The sequence below is a fragment of the Notolepis coatsorum genome (assembly GCF_963971535.1).
Source record: "Notolepis coatsorum genome assembly, chromosome: 8".
Lineage (NCBI taxonomy): Eukaryota > Metazoa > Chordata > Actinopteri > Aulopiformes > Paralepididae > Notolepis > Notolepis coatsorum.
The window spans coordinates 139,560,460-139,584,503 of NC_140172.1; the positions used below are offsets into that span (position 1 = coordinate 139,560,460).

At 45.0% G+C, this 24,044-nt stretch overlaps 1 protein-coding gene across 1 annotated transcript in view; it reads right to left on the reverse strand.

The window, feature by feature from the left end:
* Positions 1-20,829: 20,829 nt before the first annotated feature.
* Positions 20,830-24,044, reverse strand: part of spns2 (SPNS lysolipid transporter 2, sphingosine-1-phosphate) — a 115,771-nt gene continuing 112,556 nt past the window's right edge. The window contains exon 12 of the mRNA XM_084320573.1: positions 20,830-21,059. The gene's annotated coding sequence lies outside the window, so the exon portion shown is untranslated. The remainder of the gene's footprint in view (positions 21,060-24,044) is intronic.

The following is a 24,044-nucleotide window of genomic DNA, read 5'->3' on the forward strand; positions in this document are numbered from 1 at the left end:
ATATGTCATTCATCTTGAGGGGTGTTCAGAAAAGTAATACCTCTTGGTAAAAAAAAAAAAATCCAAAGTCCAAATCCCATGAGCCTCATCACCTGACGCTCTGCTTCATCACCTGACCCTCTGTCTCATCACCTGACCCTCTGCTTCATCACCTGACTCTCTGCCTCATCACCTGACCCTCTGCCTCATCACCCGACCCTCTGCTTCATCACCTGACCCTCTGCCTCATCACCTGACCCTCTGCTTCATCACCTGACTCTCTGCCTCATCACCTGACCCTCTGCCTCATCACCTGACCCTCTGCCTCATCACCTGACCCTCTGCTTCATCACCTGACCCTCTGCTTCATCACCTGACCCTCTGCCTCATCACCTGACCCTCTGCCTCATCACCTGACCCTCTGCCTCATCACCTGACCCTCTGCCTCATCACCTGACCCTCTGCTTCATCACCTGACCCTCTGCCTCATCATCTGACTCTCTGCCTCATCACCTGACCCTCTGCCTCATCACCTGACCCTCTGCCTCATCACCTGACCCTCTGCCTCATCACCTGACCCTCTGCTCTTCTCTGAGGGCTTCTCTAGAGGGAACACACACCATGGCGGTCTAGAGGGAACACACACCATGACGGTCTAGAGGGAACACACACCATGGCGGTCTAGAGGGAACACACACCATGACGGTCTAGAGGGAACACACACCATGACGGTCTAGAGGGAACACACACCATGACGGTCTAGAGGGAACACACACCATGACGGTCTAGAGGGAACACACACCATGACGGTCTAGAGGGAACACACACCATGACGGTCTAGAGGGAACACACACCATGACGGTCTAGAGGGAACACACACCATGACGGTCTAGAGGGAACACACACCATGAGTGACGGTCTAGAGGGAACACACACCATGATGGTCTAGAGGGAACACACACCATGACGGTCTAGAGGGAACACACACCATGAGAGACGGTCTAGAGGGAACACACACCATGACGGTCTAGAGGGAACACACACCATGAGCGACGGTCTAGAGGGAACACACACCATGACGGTCTAGAGGGAACACACACCATGACGGTATAGAGGGAACACACACCATTACGGTCTAGAGGGAACACACACCATGACGTTCTAGAGGGAACACACACCATGACGGTCTAGAGGGAACACACACCATGACGGTCTAGAGGGAACACACACCATGACCGAACACACACCATGCCTCTTACTTCCTGTCTCGGCGTTAATGCCGTATAGCGGCAGCTATTCCTGGATCAGGAGAGACAGGGAAGACAGGAAGTGCAGCCCGAGCAGGCGGGGGAGGTGAGATGTTCACAGGGAAGGTGTGATGATGTTGAGAGGCTGCAGCAGGCCCTCCTCTATTTTATATATATATATATATAAATCTCTATCTCCCACACTCACTCTCTCTGTTTTTCTCTCTCCCTCTCCCTCTCTGTATCCCTTCCTCTTTCTCCCTCCCCCTCTCTCCCCGCCCTCTCTCTCTATCCCTATTTCTCTCTGCCTCTCTCTATCTCTCTCTCTCTATTCCTCTCTCCCTCTCTCTCTGTCTAGCTCTCTCTCACTCTCTCTTTTTCTCTCTCCCTTTCTCTGTCTCCATCCCCCTCTCTCTCCCACACTCTCTCTCTCTCTCTCTCTCTCTCTCTCTCTCCCTCTCTCTCTCTCTCCCTCTCTCTGTTTTTCTCTCTCCCTCTCTGTCACCCTTCCTCTCTCTCTCTGGATTATTTTCATCTTGTCTTACATCTCCTCTGTTCTCACTCACTGGTGGTAGTTTTGTATCAGAATAACCAGACAAACACATGATCAATTATATACAACGAATGCACTCACAGCAAAGTGTTTTGTTGACAACAGGGACACATTTGAAGTAATCATCTCCAACCTTTCCATTTAAATTCATGTGTCTTGGTACTCATTGATAAAACACAGTAGTGACCCCTCACCCCATTGAGTTGTATGTTTTTGTTTGTGTATATTTTGTTTATATTTGTGATCAGGCTCCCTCCAAAAGCTTTAAAGCTTCTTGGGAGACCTGGCACACAATCTCAACGATGATGTTTTCACATAAAATATATAATAATGCAGGACCTGCTCAGAGGTCTTTAATTGGCATTGGCAATTATCCTCAACACACACACACACACACCGGAACACACACGCATGCATTGTCTGTAGGATCGCTGATGCGATTCGTCTCTGCGATTAACCCATCCCGTCGTCCTTCCCCCCCAAGGGCAGCCGGGAGCAGACAGGCGTCAACGTGAACCGCGCCAGGGGACCAATCCAAGTGCTCCTGTCCGTCTTCGTCAAGGACGCCACAGCGTTAGCGATCTGTTGTTGTGCATGTTTTTCCATTGGGTTTATCTTATCGGGGGGGAAACCCTTGCGAGCACGGGGAGAACATGCAAACTCCACACAGAAAGGCCTGGGAGATACCCCACCTGGGTACCTGGCATCATGGAAACCTGGTCCCCAAGCGGGAATCGAACCCTGGACCTTCTTGCTGTGAGGCGACAGTGTTTTTTTTTTTTTTTTTTTTTTTATCTTTTTATTATAAAAATAATCAGTTTACATTTTATGCATTTTCTATATATATATACACACTATATCATTTAAATGTATTACTCACATTACCCAGGCATAGCCCACCCCCTTCTTTTGCGCTTCCCTAAATCAACCAACAAAAACAGAACAAGCCACAAAGAAAACAGTGTTATATATACTTATTTCCTATACAACAAATCAAGCATAACCAAAAAAAAAACTCCCCTATCCCACCCAAACAAACCCACAAAAAACCTATCCAAAACCAAACTCTACTTTACCTTTTCCAAACTTAACACATTTACCACTGTCAATGAACCATCTCTTAAATATCTCCTTACTCAGCAATTTCTCTGTCAACATAACATCCCTTTTCATTAAATTCAAAAAGATTGGCCATACTTCCACCTTTCTCTGCTCAGAATTCTCCTATCTCCACATATCCACTAGATCCACACCAGACATTATTTCTGTTAGTGTATTTCTAGCTGTCACACTTGAAAATCTTGCTCGTAGTACCTAACCTACTTCGCAAAGTGTTAAAGTCACCGACAAACAAACAATTCCCCTTCATGTGCACCTTTAGCCCTTCAAAAAAAAACGTCCTAATTGTCTCTATATTGGGCGCATATATATTCCCTAATCTAAACAAAACTCCCTGATGTTCAAATTCTAATATAATCACCCTCCATTCTGCATCCTCATATATTACCTTTATATTTTCCACTACGTCTTTTTTAAATAATACTGCTACACCACATGATCGCTCTGTACCATGATTTACATATAATACATCAGTCAATTTTCTTTTCACATCATTCATCATATTTTCCGTCCACCACGTTTCTTGCAGCATCATCTGTATTAAAAGTCGATATCACCTGCTCAATTTTAGTCTTGTTCCTCAGTCCATTCACATTAAGCGATGTTACAGTGATGGCAGCACACATGACGAAAAATATATTGATTATCCTATATATCATACCTTATCATACCTTCTTACACCACCCTTTAGCACCTCTCTCCTCTCTTGATTTTCTTTTCAGTAGGTTAATAGCAGATGGGCTGGTGTCCATCTCCTCAGAGTCCTCTGATGCAGCCCCCACCTCTTCCCCGGTCCCTGGCAACCCCTCTGAGTCTCCTATAGACCCTTCCCTCTTCTTCCTCTCCTCCGCGCATGTAGACGTTCCCTCTGCCGCGTCCCTTTCGTCGCGCGCCTCTAGATGCGCTCTGCCCCCTCCTCTCCCGCCAGCGCTGCCTCCCCGGGTCCGCGGCCCAGACCCAGTCGCTCTTGTTTCGCCTGTAGATGCTCCGGATCCCAGCTGTCTCTCCACGGACTTCAGTGACCTCAGCAGTCCCGAATCAAAACCATCTATGTTTTCATTCAGGCCTGCGGTGTCCTCTCCCTCTCTCTGCCGCGCTGTCAGCTCCTTCTCCTCGTCATCTGCGTGCTGTGTGCTCGGGCCGTCACTCTCCTGTTCACTCTGACGCGCACTCAGCTCTGCGCTCTCCCCTGTCGCCGTCTCCACTTGATCTCCATCTGGGGTCTGCGTGATCTCCTCCTCTTCCTCATCCTCCTCCGCTTCATCATCTCCTTCGTCTTCTTCGTCTTCTTCCTCTCCTTCGTCTTCATCATCTGCTTCTGCCTCACCCTCGTCCTCTCCACCTGTTTTCTCCGTCTCAGTGGCTTCTCCTCCGTCGTTTCCACTCTTCTTGGCAGCCCCACCGGTCTCACCTCTCGTACCCTGCTCCTCGTAGCGCTTCCAGGGCTTGCATGTACACTGCTCGTACTTTTCATCACATCCCCTGCACTTTCGTTCAGTGTCACACTCTCGAGCGTAGTGACCCTGCTGGGCACATTTGTGACATTTGAAGTCCGGGCAATCTCTCAGGACGTGACCAGGCTGAAGACACAGCCTACAAACTCGCACCTGCCTATTATGGATCACTCGAAAATGTTCCATCCCCTGTTGAGTCTCAAACCGGGTCGAATACGGCAGGGATTTGACATACTCAGTGAACTTCACTTTCACGAACCTTGTGCCGTCTATAATGTCTGTTCCAGGCCACGTCCTTCTCTTGATCTGCGTTACCGCCGCCACACCCCATAGCTTCAGTTTCTCGAGAATGTCCTCATCCGTTACGTATAAAGGCAGACCCAAAAAAGAGACGACAACCTCATCGTTCGACAGTTCTGTTGCCATTATTCTACTGTCCTTGATTTTAAATCCGTCCATCAGTTTCTCCTTCACCTTCTCATCCATCAACATGATTTCATACTTCTTGGGCGTCTTGTATCGACATCCAACGACAGTCCCACACTCCGACTTTATCGCCCTCAAAAGCTCCATCATTGTGACTCTATCAGGCCCCTCAATGTCCACCTCAACTGTTAATCTTAACTCATATTTTCGTTCATTCATTTCATCCGTCTGTCTCGGAATCCGCCCACCGTTCGAAATGTTTGTTGCCATGATTTCCCGTCCGAGCCTCGAGACAAACGTCAATTTCCCCCAAACAGCTAAAAGCCGTTGGGGGAAACTACACTATACAAAAAACAAAATAACACTCTACTACTTACTCTATACTCACTTTAACCAACTATCTCACTATCAAACTCAAAGCTTCCGCGCGCTGTCAAATTCAAACCGACCCGTCAAAAAGAGGGCGTGTTCTAGGCGACAGTGTTAACCACTACACCACCGTGAAGCACGAAGCATGAAGCACGAAGCGTGAAGCACGAAGCATGAAGATATGTATGTAATATAACGTGTGTGTGTGTGTGTGTGTGTGTGTGTGTGTGTGTGTGTGTGTGTGTGTGTGTGTGTGTGTGTGTGTGAATTAATTCATTCATCATTCATTCATTCATTAATTAATTAATTAATTAATTAATTCATTCATTCATTCATTCATTCATTCATTCATTCATTCATTCATTCATTCATTCATTCATTCATTCACCTATACCCAGGTCACCCTTTTAAATAATAAAAAAAAATTATTGCAAGCAATTGAATCCAAATCTGTATTCAACAAGCTGTGGGCGTTCTGCTCGATCCTCTATCCTGGCAACTATGTCCGTGGCTTTGGGGTAAGCTACAAAGAGCATCAGATGATCCTGGTTAAAGATGAAAAGATTCAATTAAACTGGACTTTGAAGAAGTCTTTATTCGACAGGTTGTTGTTGATTGGATATCACAGATAATAGGATAGCTTGGAAATAGGTTCCTGATGCAGCTTGTCAAACTACACTTGCGCAACAGATAAAAAGACTCTCTTTTGCAAGACCGAGATGTTGTGAATTATAAACTAAAACTACTGTTTTCACTCTGCAATTTCTTTGGAGACTATTTGTGTCTCCGTGGCTTTGTCCCCATGTCCCCAGCATCCCTATATAAAACTATGCCTATGGTTAGGGGTCTCTGTGATCCAAACATTGTCTAATTAAAGGCCTCTAGCATCACACTAGCAGGCATGTTAGATCTTCCTTATAGATCTTATAGTAGTAATATTAGTAATAGTAATAGTAGTAGTAGTAATACTTGTGAACCAAGTTCCAGATGGTGGAGGTAAACGGTACTCTATCCCCCCCCCCCCCTCACAGTGAGCTGTGGTGTTCCACAAGGAAGCATACTAGGACCACTACTGTTCCTAATTTATGCAAATTACATGTCGTCAGCTTGTGACTGATCATGCAACTTGTTCTTGTTCGCGGATGACTCAGCCCTGCTGGTCTCTGACAAGAACAAGTTACAGGTTGAAAAAACCCTCAGTTCAGAACTCGGCAGAATCTGCACCTGGCTCACTGATAACAAACTATCATTACACCTGGGTAAAACAGAGTCCATTCTCTTCAAATAACAAACTCAGCAAGACCGATGGCTTCTCAGTTACAGTGGGTGACAATATTGTCACAAGGAAAGATGAAATTACATACCTAGGTTCCATCCTAGAGGCAAATCTTTCCTGTGACAAAATGGCATTCAAGGTAATAAAAAAAGTCAACCAACGAATTCTTGTACCGGATCTCCTCTCTGGTAAACAAGAATACCCTGAAGACTCTGGCAGGAGCACTCATTCAAGGGTACTACGACTATGCGTGCACCTCATGGTACCAAAGCACCTCAAAGGCACTAAAAACTAAATTACAAACATCTCAAAACAAACTGGTCAGACTACTACTTGACCTTACTCCTAGAACCCACCTCACACCTGCCCACTTTGACAACCTAGGATGGCTTAGAGTAGACGACAGAGTACAGCAACTTGCAATGGGCCTGGTCTACAAGATACACTACACAACCAAGGTACCCATGTACATGTCAAAATACTTCCCAAAGGTCAGTGAATACCACGATCACAACACCAAAGGGAGCTCCACAAATCATGTTAAACCCAGATTCGGCTCAAACAAGGGACTAAACACGTTTCGCAATTATGCCACATCAATGTGGAACGCCCTACCCACAGCTGTAAAGGAATGTGAATCACTACCCACTTTCAAAACCACTCTCAAAGAGCACCTACGGGAGACTGCAATTCGAAACTGGCCCCTTTAAATGTCCGAACACAACCCCCTCCAATGTACAGTAAATGACCAACTATGGTTTTGTCAATATTCCAATGTACAGTTTTGCTTGTACAGTTGTAAAGTGTTCCCCCCCCCCACCCCCCCTACCCAACTGCGATAGACAAATGAAAGAACAGAGGACACCTTTTTTGCATTACAATTATTTAATGCACTTCTCCATTGAAGGTAAACTAACATGGACGGCATTCACATCACAGCATGAATAATATCACAATATTAAAAACAGAATGATGTATCCTGAATAATATCACGATATTAACCACAGCATACTGGATTATCCTGAATAATATCACAATATTAAAGGCAGAATACTGGAGTACCCTGAATAATATCACAATATTAAAGACAGAATACTGGAGTACCCTGAATAATATCACAATATTAAAGACAGAATACTGGAGTACCCTGAATAATATCACAATATTAACCACAGCATAATGCGGATCTGACTGTCTATTCTTAATTTAATCCAAGATCCCCGCTTTCTAGTGTTGCACAAGGACCAATCAGCATGGGTATGGGCGGGTTCATTTTCCATTGATGGGGATTTGATTGGCTGTTTACCTGCGGTCGCAGGATTAATAACATTAACGTTAGTTCGGCCAGATAAACAATTAAAATATACTAATTAAAATGGTTGGACCTGTGAGATTTGTACTTTGTACTTTGTAGGTCTGCATTTTAAATGTAAGGAGTAAAAAGTATGTTTTTTTTCTCTGAAATGTAATGGAGTAAAAGTACAAAGTATACAAACCTAATAATACTCGAGTAAAGTACAAATCCCCCAAAACAGTACTTAAGTATTGTAACAAAGTACAATTATTCAAGTACTTTACACCCCTGAGTAATAGTAGTAATAATAGTAATAGTAGTCATTTCACCAGAGGGATCAGAGTGCAGCAGGAGCAGGTTGGGATTCAGTGCCTTGCCCAAAGGACACTTTCATAGAGATGGACACACAGGAGGGAATCGAACCTGTGGCCTTTCCGGTTACAGGATGATCTCTCTAACCGCCAGGCCACCCCACTTCTGCAAGGAGTACCTTTACAAACAAAACCTTCTACACTGTGGCTGACTGCACCTGAACAATACAGCCGTTCATTCCCAGCAGCGGCTGGAGGCCTCCTCCTCTCTCACGCCGAGATATCAATCATTGCTTTGTGAGCCGTTTCCATTCCAAAACGAGGAGGGGCAGAAATGTAAAAAAAAAAAAAAAATTACAAAAAACAGACTCCCTCACTTTTAACGGGCTCCGTTCTAAAACAGGCTGTCCATACATTGCCTTCCTCGCTCCCTTCGTGTTCCTTCCTTGTCTTGGTCATCCGGTGTTGTGTTTCTAGATACACTTGACGCATGTCTCTCTCCTACCTCCGGTCAACGGTCTTCTAACTACACACCCTCAAGACCCCTACGCTCTGCATCTTCTAACTACACACCCTCAAGACCCCTACACTCTGCATCTTCTAACTACACACCATGAAGAACCCTACGCTCTGAATCTTCTAACTACACACCCTCAAGACCCCTACGCTCTGCATCTTCTAACTACACACCCTCAAGACCCCTACGCTCTGCATCTTCTAACTACACACCCTCAAGACCCCTACGCTCTGAATCTTCTAACTACACACCCTCAAGACCCCTACGCTCCGCATCTTCTAACCACACACCCTCAAGACCCCTATGCTCTGCATCTTCTAACTACACACCAAGACCACTACACTCTGCATCTTAGAACTACACACCCTCAAGACCCCTACGCTCTGAATCTTCTAACTACACACCCTCAAGACCCCTACACTCTGCATCTTCTAACTACACACCCTCAAGACCCCTACGCTCTGTATCTTCTAACTACACACCCTCAAGACCCCTATGCTCCGCATCTTCTAACTATACACCCTCAAGACCCCTACGCTCTGCATCTTCTAACTACACACCAAAACCACTACACTCTGCATCTTAGAACTACACACCCTCAAGACCTCTACGCTCTGCATCTTCTAACTACACACCCTCAAGACCCCTACACTCTGCATCTTCAAACTACACACCAACAAGACCCCTATGCTCCGCATCTTCTAACTACACACCCTCAAGACCCCTCTGCTCTACATCTTCTAACTACACACCAAGACCACTACACTCTGCATTTTAGAACTACAGACCCTCAAAACCCCTACGCTCTGCATCTTCTAACTACACACCATAAAGACCCCTATGCTCTGCATCTTCTAACTACACACCATGAAGACCCCTACGCTCTGCATCTTCTAACTACACACCATGAAGACCCCTACGCTCCGCATCTTCTAACTACACACCCTCAAGACCCCTACGCTCTGCATCTTCTAACTATACACCATGAAGACCCCTACGCTCTGCATCTTCTAACTACACACCCTCAAGACCCCTACGCTCTGCATCTTCTAACTACACACCATGAAGACCCCTACGCTCCGCATCTTCTAACTACACACCCTCATGATCCCTACGCTCCGCATCTTCTAACTACACACCATGAAGACCCCTACGCTCCGCATCTTCTAACTACACACCCACAAGACCCCTATGCTCCGCATCTTCTAACTACACACCCTCATGATCCCTACGCTCCGCATCTTCTAACTACACACCATGATGACCCCTACGCTCCGCATCTTCTAACTACACACCCTCAAAACCCCTACGCTCTGCATCTTCTAACTACACACCATGAAGACCCCTACGCTCTGCGTCTTCAAACTACACACCCTCAAGACCCCTACACTCTGCATCTTCTAACTACACACCCTCAAAACCCCTACGCTCTGTATCTTCTAACTCCACACCCTCAAGAACCCTACGCTCTGCATCTTCTAACTACACACCCTCAAGACCCCTACGCTCTGCATCTTCTAACTACACACCATGAAGACCCCTACGCTCTGAATCTTCTAACTACACACCCTCAAGACCCCTACGCTCTGCATCTTCTAACTACACACCCTCAAGACCCCTACGCTCTGCATCTTCTAACTACACACCCTCAAGACCCCTACACTCTGCATCTTCAAACTACACACCCACAAGACCCCTACTCTCCGCATCTTCTAACTACACACCCTCAAGACCCCTACGCTCTGCATCTTCTAACTACACACCCTCAAGACCAATACACTCTGCATCTTAGAACTACACACCCTCAAAACCCCTACGCTCTGCATCTTCTAACTACACACCCTCAAGACCACTACACTCTGCATCTTAGAACTACACACCCTCAAGACCCCTACGCTCTGCATCTTCAAACTACACACCCTGAAGACCCCTACGCTCTGCATCTTAGAACTACACACCCTCAAGACCCCTACGCTCTGCATCTTAGATGTATCTTAAAATGCGGGGCTCTTATCGATTCCTAGGGTAAAAAAGAAATCCATACGAAGGACGGAAGGGGAGGGTGATATCAGCACTATATCAGGCAATAATGGACAGTAAGGGAAATACAACATTGTATGTGAAAGAAAAGTGGGAAAGAGAGTTGGAAATAGAGATAACAGAGTAGGAATGGTATGACACATGTAAGACACAACAAACAACCACAGGATCAAGGATATGGAGGGAGTTTGGGTGGGAAAATATAATTAGATACTTTATAACACCAGAAATACAGGGCAATTACACACCAGCAAAGAAAACATGTTGGAGGGAGTGTGGACAGGAAGGGGCGAACCATACACACATATTCTGGGGATGTCAGAAGATAAGGCACTACTGGGAAGAGATAGGAGGGATAATAAATGAAATAATAGGATATGAAATACCCCAGGGAGGCCAAGTGTTGTATTTGGGGAATCTATCACAGGAAGGAATCCAAGGGGAAGACGAATATTTGATTAAGATATTGATAGTGGCAGCCAAGAAAGCTTTAACTAAACTGTGGTACAAGGTAGAAGTGCCGACAAAGGATCAATGGATAGAGTTGGTAGAGGGGATACAGGAAATGGAGAGAATCACACATCTGCTGAGGCTGCAAGAAGAAAAGTTTGAATGGAAATGGGGAAAATGGGAAGAATACAGGAGGGGAAGTAACGACATCACAGAGGTTTGAAAAGGATACAAGGAAATGAATAAAAATGTAAATAAATAATGCAAATGTAGAATGGACCAAAGGACCCATGTCACACTTTTTCTTTACTCATTTTTGTCTATTTGTTTTAATTTATGTACTGTGTATTGTCTATGAATGTTGTCTATGTATGTTGTTGAAAAAATGAAAATAAAAATTTAAGTAAAAAAAAAAAAAAAATCCACTGGCCACAGAGCCTTTGCCTACTGCGCTGCCTACCTGTGGAATAAATGACCCGCCGTCGTCAGGGGCGCCTGCTCTGTCGAAGTTTTTTCTCTTGCTCTTTCAGCCTAGCCTGATCTCACCTGGTCGGGGATAGACCCTTAGTTTAATCTGGTTAGTTCAGTTAGGATGTCTGTTTATTTGCTCCCATGTCTGCTTATTGCGGACATTACATGGGAGTTTTTCTAACGCCTGTCCCTGTCTCTGTCGAGTGATAGTGTGTCGATATACAGATTGCAGCGACTGCTCTACCTCATACTGGATCTGAGCACCACTGGCGCCGTGGATCTGCTTCATGCCGTCTTCAGTCTGACCTACAGCGTCTAACCATGCCGCTCTACTTCAATCTCTTCTGAGTGGTTCTCATGCCCCCACCCCGGGGCGAATGGCCTTGAGCCATCTTCTTGTATTTCATCCTGTATACCAGCGCTTGCAGTCATATGCCTCTCTGTTCTTAGTTCTATTTATTATAATTTTCTTATATACTTTGATTCTATTGCTACTATGTATGCATAATATATATAAGCTTTATTACATTGCATGTCTGCCCATTGCGAACACGGGAGCTCTCTAACCCCTGTCTTCCTGTCTCTCTGTGAGTGGATGTCTCGAGTGATAGTGTGTTGACAGACAGGTATACAGCCAGCCCTGGTCCCGCCCCCGTTGGGCCTGTCATGGTGGTGTGATGGTCAAGGTGGTGTGACCTTCCCTTTCGGCCCTTGATGTGGCAAACAGCGTCGACTGCAGCGGCTATTCTTCCTCAAACCGGACCTGACTATACCACAGGCACGATGGATCTGCTCTACGTCGCCCTCAGTTGACCGGCATCTAACCGTGCCCGCTCTACTTCAACTGGATCTGAGCGGTTCTCCTGCCCCCCCCGGGGAATATGACTCGGATACTTTGAGCTCCGAGCCTTGACTTTCAGCCTTTATCTTATTTTCATACCAGCGCTTGTATTCTTATGCTTTTTTTTTTTTGTTCTTAGCTCTATTTATAAACATTTTTAAATGTCTTATGTACTTTAGATACTATTGTATGTATGTATGTCTGTATGTATGTATGTATGTATGTATGTATGTATGTATGTATGTATGTATGTATGTATGTATGTATGTATGTATGTATGTATGTATGTATGTATGTATGTATGTATGTATGTATGTATGTATGTATGTATGTATGTATGTATGTATGTATGTATGTATATATGTATATATGTATGTATGTATGTATGTATGTATGTATGTATGTATGTATGTATGTATGTATGTATGTATGTATGAATGTATTTATGTATGTACATAGGTAACAATTTATAATAACACTCAGTTATAAGACATTTATAAGGTATTTGTAGATAATGAACTAATCATGAACAAACCATTTATATACATTTGTAAATGATTATTAAATCATTTATAACTATATTTGTATAACATTTACAAATTAGTTATACATTATATTACATTATTATAACTCATTATCAACATTGTTTGTACTTGATTTGTTCATCATTAAATGATGTTATTTAATGTGTAGTAACACATTTGTAGATGCTGGAAAAATGGATATGAAAAAACGACTATACCTCCATTTATTTGTTCATGTTCAACAAATGATTTGTAAAACATTCTTAAAAGATCTATAAATCATTTGCAGATGGTATTGTGTGCCCTAATCTAAAGTGACGACTATTCATCATTAACAAATGTCTAATAGTTTATTATTTGTGGACATATATGAATACACACGAAGCAATTACCAGACTTGTCTTTTCATGTTTAACAAATTATTTGTTAAGACATTCATAACACATGCTACTGCGTGCCCTATTCTAAAGTGAAGACTATTCATCATTAAGAAATGTCTAATACATCTCTCGTAATCACCTATTCCTACCATCCTGCTCCGATCCTGTATTCAGAATCTGGGCAAACAAAGGATTGCTAACTATTAATGACCTCTACTCCGGAGGTGTGTTCTCCTCATTTGCAGAATTATCAAAAAAATGTGGTCTTCCAAACTCCCACCATTTCCGCTTCTTTCAAATCAGGCATTTTGTTCAGAACCAATTCCCACAATTCCCTGGCCGTCGTCCAGACTCGAGGACTGACCCCCTCCTATCGCTCAGCACTGGGCGAAAAGGGCTTGTTTCAATTATATATGATACAATATTTTGGATAGACCCAACTTGTTTAGACTCCCTAAAAGCCAAATGGGACGAAGACCTGGGAATTACCATCACAGATGAACAATGGAATCATATATTAGACCTTGTACACACCTCCTCTATATGTGCAAGACATGTGCAGTGTGGGATCCTGCACAGGGTTCATTACACCAACGCGAGGTTAGCAAAGATATACCCGGATAGAATGGATGCATGCAATAGATGTAAACAATCTCCAGCTGATTATATGCACATGTTTTGGACGTGCCCTAAACTCACAGAGTTTTGGACTGGTATGTGTATGGGTGTGAATGAGATCCCGGGGAGGGTGGGTGGGTAACTGGGGGAGGGAGGGAGGAACAGGGGACATAACTGCAGAAGATCGAACTATTCAAGAATTAGCATGACACTATAATTAGGGGCGGGAAAAAAGTGTGAAATGATATTATTGTTGATTTTCTTTTACAGGCACATCTGTGTTAAAGATTTTTTTTTCTATCTAATTATTTGTGCGTACTGCAGATGTGTTTGATGCCAACCTCCGGGGGTGGGATGGGGTGGGTATGAGGGAGGGGAGGAGGGAGGGAAGGGAAAAGAAAAAAGATGGAAAATGTACAATGGTTACAACTGAAATGTTCAAATAATTATTTTCCTGTAATAAAGAAAGATTACAAAAATACAGTTAATTATTTGTTGACTTTTTGTTGTCAGCTTTCGGATCCACCCTTCTTTGTGACATCAAACAGTGACAGAATTAGGACTATAGATAAATGCTATTTTATTAACATATAAAATACATGTGCACACATAACATATAGTGTAACCTGGGGGACACTATAGGACCCAGGCAAGTGAGACTTGACTTCAAGTTTGTTCCCGTCTGTTGGGAAGCTACATGCACGTTATACATTAGCAGAGCCAATGAATTTGTGCTGCGCCACGCTTTTAAGGTATGAGCAGGCTAAACACCTTTTTCGTTGGTAAATCTATTCCATCATTTATCCCCATTCCCTAATTGCTCCTAATGGTTGCGGGTTGGCACCTGGCACAGTCGCCGCCGCCGTCAGTGTGTGAATGTGTGAGTGAATGTGAGGAACAAAATTGTAAAGCACTTTGGATAAAGCGCTTCATAAATGCACCATTTACCATTTACTTCCAATAAGTATGTTCTCCCAGATGTTCATGTACCTTCCTAGCGGAAAGACTTGATCAAGTAAAACAACCGGAGATCAAAGAGTCACAAACAGAGACAGGGTGGATAGTATGAATTGATTAAATACGTTTATTTGATCATTTTTACATAAACATGTACATTTCATATCAAGCCTCCAAGCGGAGCAGATCACAGTTCAGTTTCTAGACTAAATATGCTTCCATTTCCTTTACTTGTTTAGTTTTTTTCCCCTCCCTCTCCCCATCCCCCTCCCCCTCTCTCTCTCCCTCTATCTCTCGTAATTCACTTGCATCTAAAAAATTAAATGAACCTTTACTTCCTGCTCATACATCAGAAATAGGTTTCCTTATATATACACAGTTCTTGTATGACAAGAAGTAGCACGTTTTCAACACATCACGTCAGTGATTATTCATAGAAGAATGATTTGATACGACGGATTTATAACTCCTAAAGAAACCAAAAGAGAGGATAAAGGTTTGGCATGGTGAAAAAAAAACAAAAAAAAACGAAAGAAAATCTAAAACAGACAAAATGTCAGCACTTATTGTGAGCATGAAGGTGTCTGGGTTAGCTATATGATCTGGATCAGCTGTATGAGCGCAGGTCGAGAAGTCGATATGGATTATATATTAAAAAAAAAAAGATCCCTGAACAAATAGTGTGCAAATAGGCTTCATCTATTGTTCTAAGTAATAATAATAAAAAATATATTATACACAAGCTGCAAAATGAATTCAAAAGTAATGAGCCATACAGGAGAGCCCGATATATTGTCTAAAATCATCACATTTCAGTTGTGTGTGTGTGTGTGTATTCTGTATGTGCACTGCATGTTTGTATGAGATGACCAATTAATGATGTGTGTGGGTGGCATGTGTGCATATCACGGTATTTGTGTGCGTGTGTGTGTGTGTGTGTGTAGGTGTGTGTGTGTGTGTGTGTGTGTGTGTGTGTGTGTGTGTGTGTGTGTGTGTGTGTGTGTGTGTGTGTGTGTGTGTGTGTGTGTGTGTGTGTGAGTGTGAGTCCAGTTGATGATCACAGTACATACTATGGTTCTTAGTGATGTCATACAGCATTGTTACATCGTGGCACAATAGTACATACAGGTGTTTCCAAACCCCAAGACAAAGTGTACTATACTTAAAAAATAATAATTCGAAATTAAACTTCCCTTTATAGATTTTTTTTTCTTCATTATGATGAACAAACAAATAAATACATTACATCCAAGCCATCATTTACAATATATTAAAAAAAAATGCTGCAGGATATATATATATATATATATATACATACATATATCTCTAGTGTAATCATATATTTCTTTATAAAATGCATTTGTAAAAAAAAAAAAAAAAAAAAAAGAAAAAAACAGAGGAGAGAAGAAACTTAAATTCAGGATGGTGAGGATAAGGATGATGATGATGATGATGAGGTTGCTGTGTTAACGCATCAGGTTGAGCACAATCACATACAGAGAACTCCAGACACAGAGATGATGAGAGCTACCGTAACTATCTGGCAACGGGGACACACACACTCACTCTCTCTGAGCTACAGTATCTCTCTCTCTCTCTCTCTCTCTGAGCTCTCTCTTTCTCTGAGCTCTCTCTCTCTCTCTCTCTCTCTCTCTCTCTCTTTCTCTGAGCTCTCTCTCTCTCTCTCTGAGCTCTCTCGCTCTCTCTCTCTCTCTCTCTCTCTCTCTCTCACCACCTCTGGCGTTTCCCTTAAGGTCTACAAAGGGATGCTTTTCTCTCTCTATTCAAAAGACAAAATCATTGAAATCCTCTGACTGAATTTTCTTTTTATAAAAAAAGGTTTTAAGGTTTCAAGGAAATGTCTCGACGCCGCCAGATAGTAAGTCATACGAGATAGCAATGTATATCCTTCAGAGTACAGTACTTCCAATCGAGTTGGTCCCTAGACCTTTGATACAGCTATAGCCTCGCTGTCCTTCTCAGCAGTGTCGATTGCATTGTCTGAGTTTGCATTAGATGCAAATACAATAATGTAATTGGTGCATAGAGTGACAAGAGATACAATAGAGTGACAGAGATACAATAGAGTGACAGAGATACAATAGAGGCAGCGATGTGTTTGCGAAACGTTGTTTACCGTTTACGTCTGCGTGAGTTACGTCCTCTCGGGAAGCGAGACGCTGGTGTGAACGGCAGTGTCTTTCTATCTCAGCGCTTCCATAGCGTGGCTACCCCGATGACCAGGCCGCGTGGCTACCCCGATGACCAGGCCGCGTGGCTACGCCGGTGACCAGGCCGCGTGGCTACCCCGATGACCAGGCCGCGTGGCTACGCCGGTGACCAGGCCGCGTGTCTACGCCGGTGACCAGGCCGCGTGTCTACGCCGGTGACCAGGCCGCGTGGCTACCCCGATGACCAGGCCGCGTGGCTACGCCGGTGACCAGGCCGCGTGTCTACGCCGGTGACCAGGCCGCGTGTCTACGCCGGTGACCAGGCCGCGTGGCTACCCCGATGACCAGGCCGCGTGGCTACGCCGGTGACCAGGCCGCGTGTCTACGCCGGTGACCAGGCCGCGTGGCTACCCCGATGACCAGGCCGCGTGGCTACGCCGGTGACCAGGCCGCGTGTCTACGCCGGTGACCAGGCCGCGTGTCTACGCCGGTGACCAGGCCGCGTGGCTACGCCGGTGACTCCGTTCTTACGTTGTCCCGCTCAGAAAAGAAACATCTAGTTCCTTTGGGCTTCGCCGTGTGTCCACACTGGTGTGAGTAGAATTCGGAGAACTGAACATCCCAATGATGATGTCACAGTGGCTACCAGTTCACTGGAAGGGCAGAGATTCCGAGATTCCCGAGAGAGAATCCAGAGGAAAAAAGACTTGGACCTTGGTCAAAATGTGTTGTCGTTATTTTTTCATTTATCTTAATTTGTATTAAATAAAACACACGTATAACAACAGGACATGTTTTTTTTTTATCCAAGTGGACTTTAGGCTGTGATCATATTGGACGCTTTTTTCAACGCTCCGCGTGGTTTTCTCGCGACAGGCGCTGGTCTCCTCCAAACTACGTGCCTCGCGTTCTTGAAGCAGCGCTTTTTCAGGCGCTCTCAGTTGAAAAAGGTTCAACTTTAGCTGCGAGGCGCACCATCGTCAATGTCACCTTCTGGTCGACGGACCAATCGAATCAACGGAGGGGAGGGATTACAAATCTGAGGTATCTGAAGAGAAACCCACAGCAAAACAAACCAACCGATAACGGAGGAGAAGCAAATTTTGGCTAGTTTCCGACAAACCTTGTTTGTACGAGCAGGTCTTACCACGACCGAGAACAGCACCTGGAGGGCTGTGAGCAGTAATGTATGTAACTCGTGTAACGTTAGCCGAGGTAGCAACGGCACTTGCGATTCTCTATGTACACCGCCAGGGTCACAGCACGCGTTTGAGCGCAAGAAGAAGAAGCCGCCCGATCCGATCACAGCCTTGTCCTTCAACATCGACGAAAGCTGCCTCTCTCTTTCATCCCCGGGAACCAGTTCCGGTTCGCGCTGTGGTTTTGGATCCCTGACAATGGCGCCTATATTTTCTTTTCTTCTTTCCGCCATTTCAGGGGTACGTCTTCCTTTCTCGAACATTACTTCAGAAGTCTAGTGTTTCCCGGTTTTGGAATTCTACTGCTAATTGTTACATCACCGTTAGAATGTTCAGCTCCGCTATCAGAATTCCTATCGCGGCGGAGTCACCGTACACCTGAAAGGGTCCTTTCTCCTGGTCCAGGAAAGGGAGACGGCTAGTGTTGCGGGGGGGGGGTTGGGTCTTAACGTTCACAATGCTCTCTATTGTAACCGCCCGGGGATCCAGAATCCATCATTAGGGACGTGTCTCTGTCTGTTTGTTCGATCATAAAAGAAACAGCCCACTAATATACGGTGGATGAATCGTTTGCTTTTACCATCATTGGTACTGGCTTTCTGACGTGCACAGAATAGAAATAGGTATACATTTACCCATTTCAAATTGCTCCAAGTAAAAAAAAAAACTTTAAAAACAAAACAAAACAAAACACATAAAATCATTTGGGGGGACATAGGCTATACATTATAAGTTATATACAAAAAATTCGAATAATTATATATATATATATATATATATATATATATATATATATATATATATATATATATATATATATATATACTCCAGTGTCCTCTCTAAATCACCTGGATTGCATCAATCCCTCTGAAACAATCATAGGCAGCAAAGTAACCTCCAGTTTCCAATCCAACATCACACAGAATACAAAGTGAAAATGAAATCAAATGAAAATTGTGAAAAGTAACATGCAGAAATATTTAACCTCTGACCCCCCCCCCTTGTTTTTATGTCTGCATTGAAATAAGTGCTAAAAAGAAGAAAAGAAAAAAAGAAAAATCAGGTGATGACTTGAAACTCTGGTTCAGACAAATACCCCTAGAGTGCATGTACATATGAAATACTCCTAGAGTGCATGTACATATGAAATACTCCTAGAGTGCATGTACATATGAAATACTCCTAGAGTGCATGTACATGTGCGCAGTATTCCCAATTATAGTTCACAATGTGATCACATTGGATGCTTTTCAAAGGCTTCGTCCAATGTGATCACAACCTTAAGGTTCAGGGGGGCCCCGTTTAAGATCAAAATATGGGCCCCATATCTTACAGTATATTAACAATAGCACCCATGATGTACATTTACAGGATGTAAAAAGCGGGCCTTGGACATAAGACTGAAACACCGGTCATTGGGCCACAGTGTTTTCTTTGTCAATCCGGGGGCCCTGCTAGCGAGTGGGGCCCCTTTCAGTTGAAACGGGTGAAACGTAGCTAAGGCCACCTATGAGTTCATATCTCGGTTTAACCCTTTCACTACCGCACTACCAATTGGTTAACCCTTTCACTGCGACAATACAGAAGGTTAACCCCGTCACTGCCACACGACAAAGGGTTAGCCCTTTCACTACCACACTACAGAAGGTTAACCATTTACTGTCACACTACACCCAGTTAACCGTCTGTAGTGTGATAGTGAAAGGGCTAACCCTTTGTCGTGTGGCAGTGAAAGGGTTAACCTTCTGTATTGTCGCAGTGAAAGGGTTAACCATTTGGTAGTGCAGTAGTGAAAGGGTTAAGGTGTAATTAATATCGTCAACGTTGATCAGATATAAGAGCTGATCCTTGCTATTGCAAACAGGACACGGCATTTCAACGATGTATATATCAATGATATATCCCAAATAACACGTCAGTGAGCATGTCAAACGCGCTTTACCGGCGTGAGCTGTTGTTGGCAGTCAGTGCAAAAGAAAAGAAGAAGAAAAGGAAAAAGAAGGAATGTAATGATGCTGTGGCACTTTGTGCAGATCGACAGATCGTGTGGACAAACAAGCAGACAGACAGACAGACAGACAGACAGACAGACAGACAGACAGACAGACAGACAGACAGACAGACAGACAGACAGACAGACAGACAGACAGACAGACAGACAGACAGACAGACAGACAGACAGACAGACAGACAGACAGACAGACAGACAGACAGACAGACAGACAGACAGACAGACAGACAGACAGACAGACAGACAGACAGACAGACAGGACAATGTCTGTCAGAATTCAGTAGTATAGCATTAGGATGGGGGGGGGGGGGGGTGTTACAGGGGGGTTCTTCGTGGCCCGTTACACCCCCGTCCCGCCCCCCCGGTGGATGGATCAGTGGCTCTTATCGTCGGGCGGAGGTGAAGAGGGCCAGGTCTGTCCAGCGCCAGCGTGCGCGGGGGGGGGGGGGGGGGGGGAGCAAGTCGCTCCCTCTCTGCCCCGACAACAGCCTGCAGACGACCAACAGGAAAGGAGAGAACGGGAGCGTGATGGTGATGAGGATGGATGAGAGGATGATGGTGATGAGGATGATGGTGATGAGGATGATGGTGAGTGATGGTGATGAGGATGATGGTGATGAGGATGATGGTGATGAGGATGATGGTGATGAGGATGATGGTGATGAGGATGATGGTGATGAGGATGATGGTGATGAGGATGGTGACAGTAGGGGCGGATGATTTGGGTTGAGATGGTCGGATCAACCCGCTGCCAGCTCCATTCCTCCATATCGTCCTCCTTCATTACTCTGGGGGGCGGGGGGGTATCTGGTTCCACCGGTGAGGGCCACTCACTCACCTGGTGGGGGTCACCTGAGGAGGAAGAGAGAGAGAGAGGAGGAGAGAGAGAGAGAGAGAGAGAGAGAGAGAGAGAGAGAGAGAGAGAGAGAGAGAGAGAGAGAGAGAGAGAGAGAGAGAGAGGAGAGAGAGAGAGAGAGAGAGAGAGAGAGAGAGAGAGAGAGGAGAGAGAGAGAGAGAGAGAGAGAGAGAGAGAGAGAAGAGAGAGAGAGAGAGAGAGAGGTTACAATCTTCCCCACAGGACATTCCCATGTAATCAGACCATCTGTCTCAACCTGCTCTCCCACACAGACCTACATGGACCCAGCAATAACACCACAGACCTGCCTGGAACGATACCAATGTGTACAAAAAATGTGCACAGAAATACACACACACACACACACACATACACACACACACACACACACACACACATGCATGCACACAAACGCACAAATACACACACACACATAGTATATACATACACACACACACACAGAGAAAGACACCTACACACACACACACACACACACACACACAGAGAAATACACACACGTGCACACAAACGCACTAATACACACACATACATGCACACACACAGTATACATACACACAGAAAGACACACACACAGTATATACACACACACACAGAAAGACACACACACAGTATATACACACACACACACACACACACACACAGTATATACACACACACACACAGTATATACATACACACACACAGAAAGAGAGACACACACACACACAGTATATACAGTACATACACACACGCACACACATACACACACACACACATTTGCGTGCGCACACGTGTTTGCTTGCACACACCCAGAGAAACGGTAGTAGTCCCCTCTGATAGACAAACAAAGAGCAATTAGCTTCAACACAGACAGGATTAGAGGCTTTTAGAGAACAATGTGTTTTGCTACTGCAGCGTGGAACCAAACTGGACCCCCTTCTGACCCCTGACCTTCCCTCCTCGTGCCTTTGTCTGGGTCGTTGTTTAAACCCCCCCCAGTGAATTGTTTACAAGGTCAAACTTGTTAAATTCACTTGTTCCAAAGCCCTGTGTGACTACAAGTGGAGGTTTTGGAACTCTCTTTTTTTTTTTGATCCACTTTTTCTCCCATTTTTCTATATTTTCTCCCATCCCAATTTCGTATCATCCAATTCAACCCTCCCTGTCACGAACGCTGTTTCTTGCCTCCCACAAGCCGGCTGCAGTGAGGACTAAGTCATACATAGCACAAGTCCCCTCCGGTACTTGAGGTAACAGCAGTCGCATCTTTTCACCTGCGCAGCTCGACCTCTCAGTGTCGAGGAGTAACGCGTGGGAGGCTCACGCTGCCCCCGACACTTCCTGATTCTACTGCGCAGGCGCACCAACCGACTTGTAGGAGTCGCTTGTTCACACGTTCGATCCCCACCCTTCAGTTTTTCCCTCCCCGTAATACGGCCAATGTGTATACTGCGGACGACCAGCCAAACTGAAAAACAATGTGGAGAGCTGGATTCGAACACGCCGAATCCTAGCGTCTCCACACTGGTGGCGAGTGCCTAGACCACTACACCACCTAGCCGCCCTGAGGTTTTGGAACTCTCTTGACCAGAGGGCTCAGCGTTGGGGAGGGGGGGGGGGCACTTTATGGGGGGTCTGGTGGTCCACCACTGGGAGATTTTGAGCGTCAAACACTTAATTTCCTACTTATGTACTTTTATGAATCTGAATGGTAAATGGCTGCATTTATATAGCAGTTTTATCCAAAGCGCTTTACATTTTTGTTCCTCACATTCACCCGTTCACTCAGACATCCACGACAGCAGAGGCGACCATGCGAGGTAGGTGCAACCTGCTCATCGGGAGTAATTAGGGGTTAAGTGTCTTGCTCAAGGACACTTCGACACGCTGCCCGGGAGGAGCGGGATCGAACCGGGACCCTTCGGATTACCAGACGATTATGAGACTCTTGTTTTGACTCCCTATGTTTGACCTCTTTTGGGGGGGGGGGGGGGGGGGGGGGGGGGCACATGCTACTATACTATTGTATAGATTATAATATATCTATATATTATAATATATATAATCTATAATATATATATATATCTACCTACATATTAATACTACAACTCTGTACATACACCTGATTAGCACTATTACCCAGTAGTATGCATTTATAGGCGCGGAAATCGAATCGGGAACCTCCCGGATTACCAGACGACCGCTCTACCTCCCCGAGCCACTGTCGCCCACTGGCACTGTCGACCAACACGTGAGAGTTGAGCGGTAAGGCTTGCCGTGCGAGCGTCACTGCGGCCTGCGGTTACACTCTAACCCTGCATCGCGTATATAACCCTTTCACTACCACACTACAGAAGGTTAACCCTTTGTCGCGTGGCAGTGAAAGGTTAACCTTCTGTAATAATGTTGCCGTGAAAGGTTAACGTTCGGTAGTGTGATAGTAAAGGGTTACCCTTCTGTAGTGTGGCAGTGGAGTGTTAAGCTCCTCTCAGCCTCGGAGGCTGAAGAGCCTTTGTTGTTTGAATGTAAAGGGGAGACAAAGGCAGCAGGTTGTGCAGCTGGATAAATAATAACCTTTGTGAACGGTTTGAAGTATACGGACAGTCAGCCTTCTGTCTGTCTGAAAGCCTATGAAAGCAGCCATCAAGTACTGGGATACTCTTTGTACTTAGGTTGTATATTCGAAATACTGAAATTGGGGCGAGTTAGTGACACGTGAGTTTCCCATGTTAGCAATAATGTATAATGTAGGCGGCTGGGTGGCGCAGCGGACATGCGCTCGTCCCCAAGCAAGAGACACCGGGTTCGACTCCGGCTGTCGGCGTGCCTCCGGCTTGGGCCGGCCGTCATACTAACTCAATTGGCGTTAGCGGGTGGGAAGTCAATGGGTGGTAATCTGGACGTTGTGAACAGCGACACCTACAGGTCGGTGGGGAGCCCTGCACAGCAGAGACAGGAAATGGCGGGGTAGTGTGAGCCTC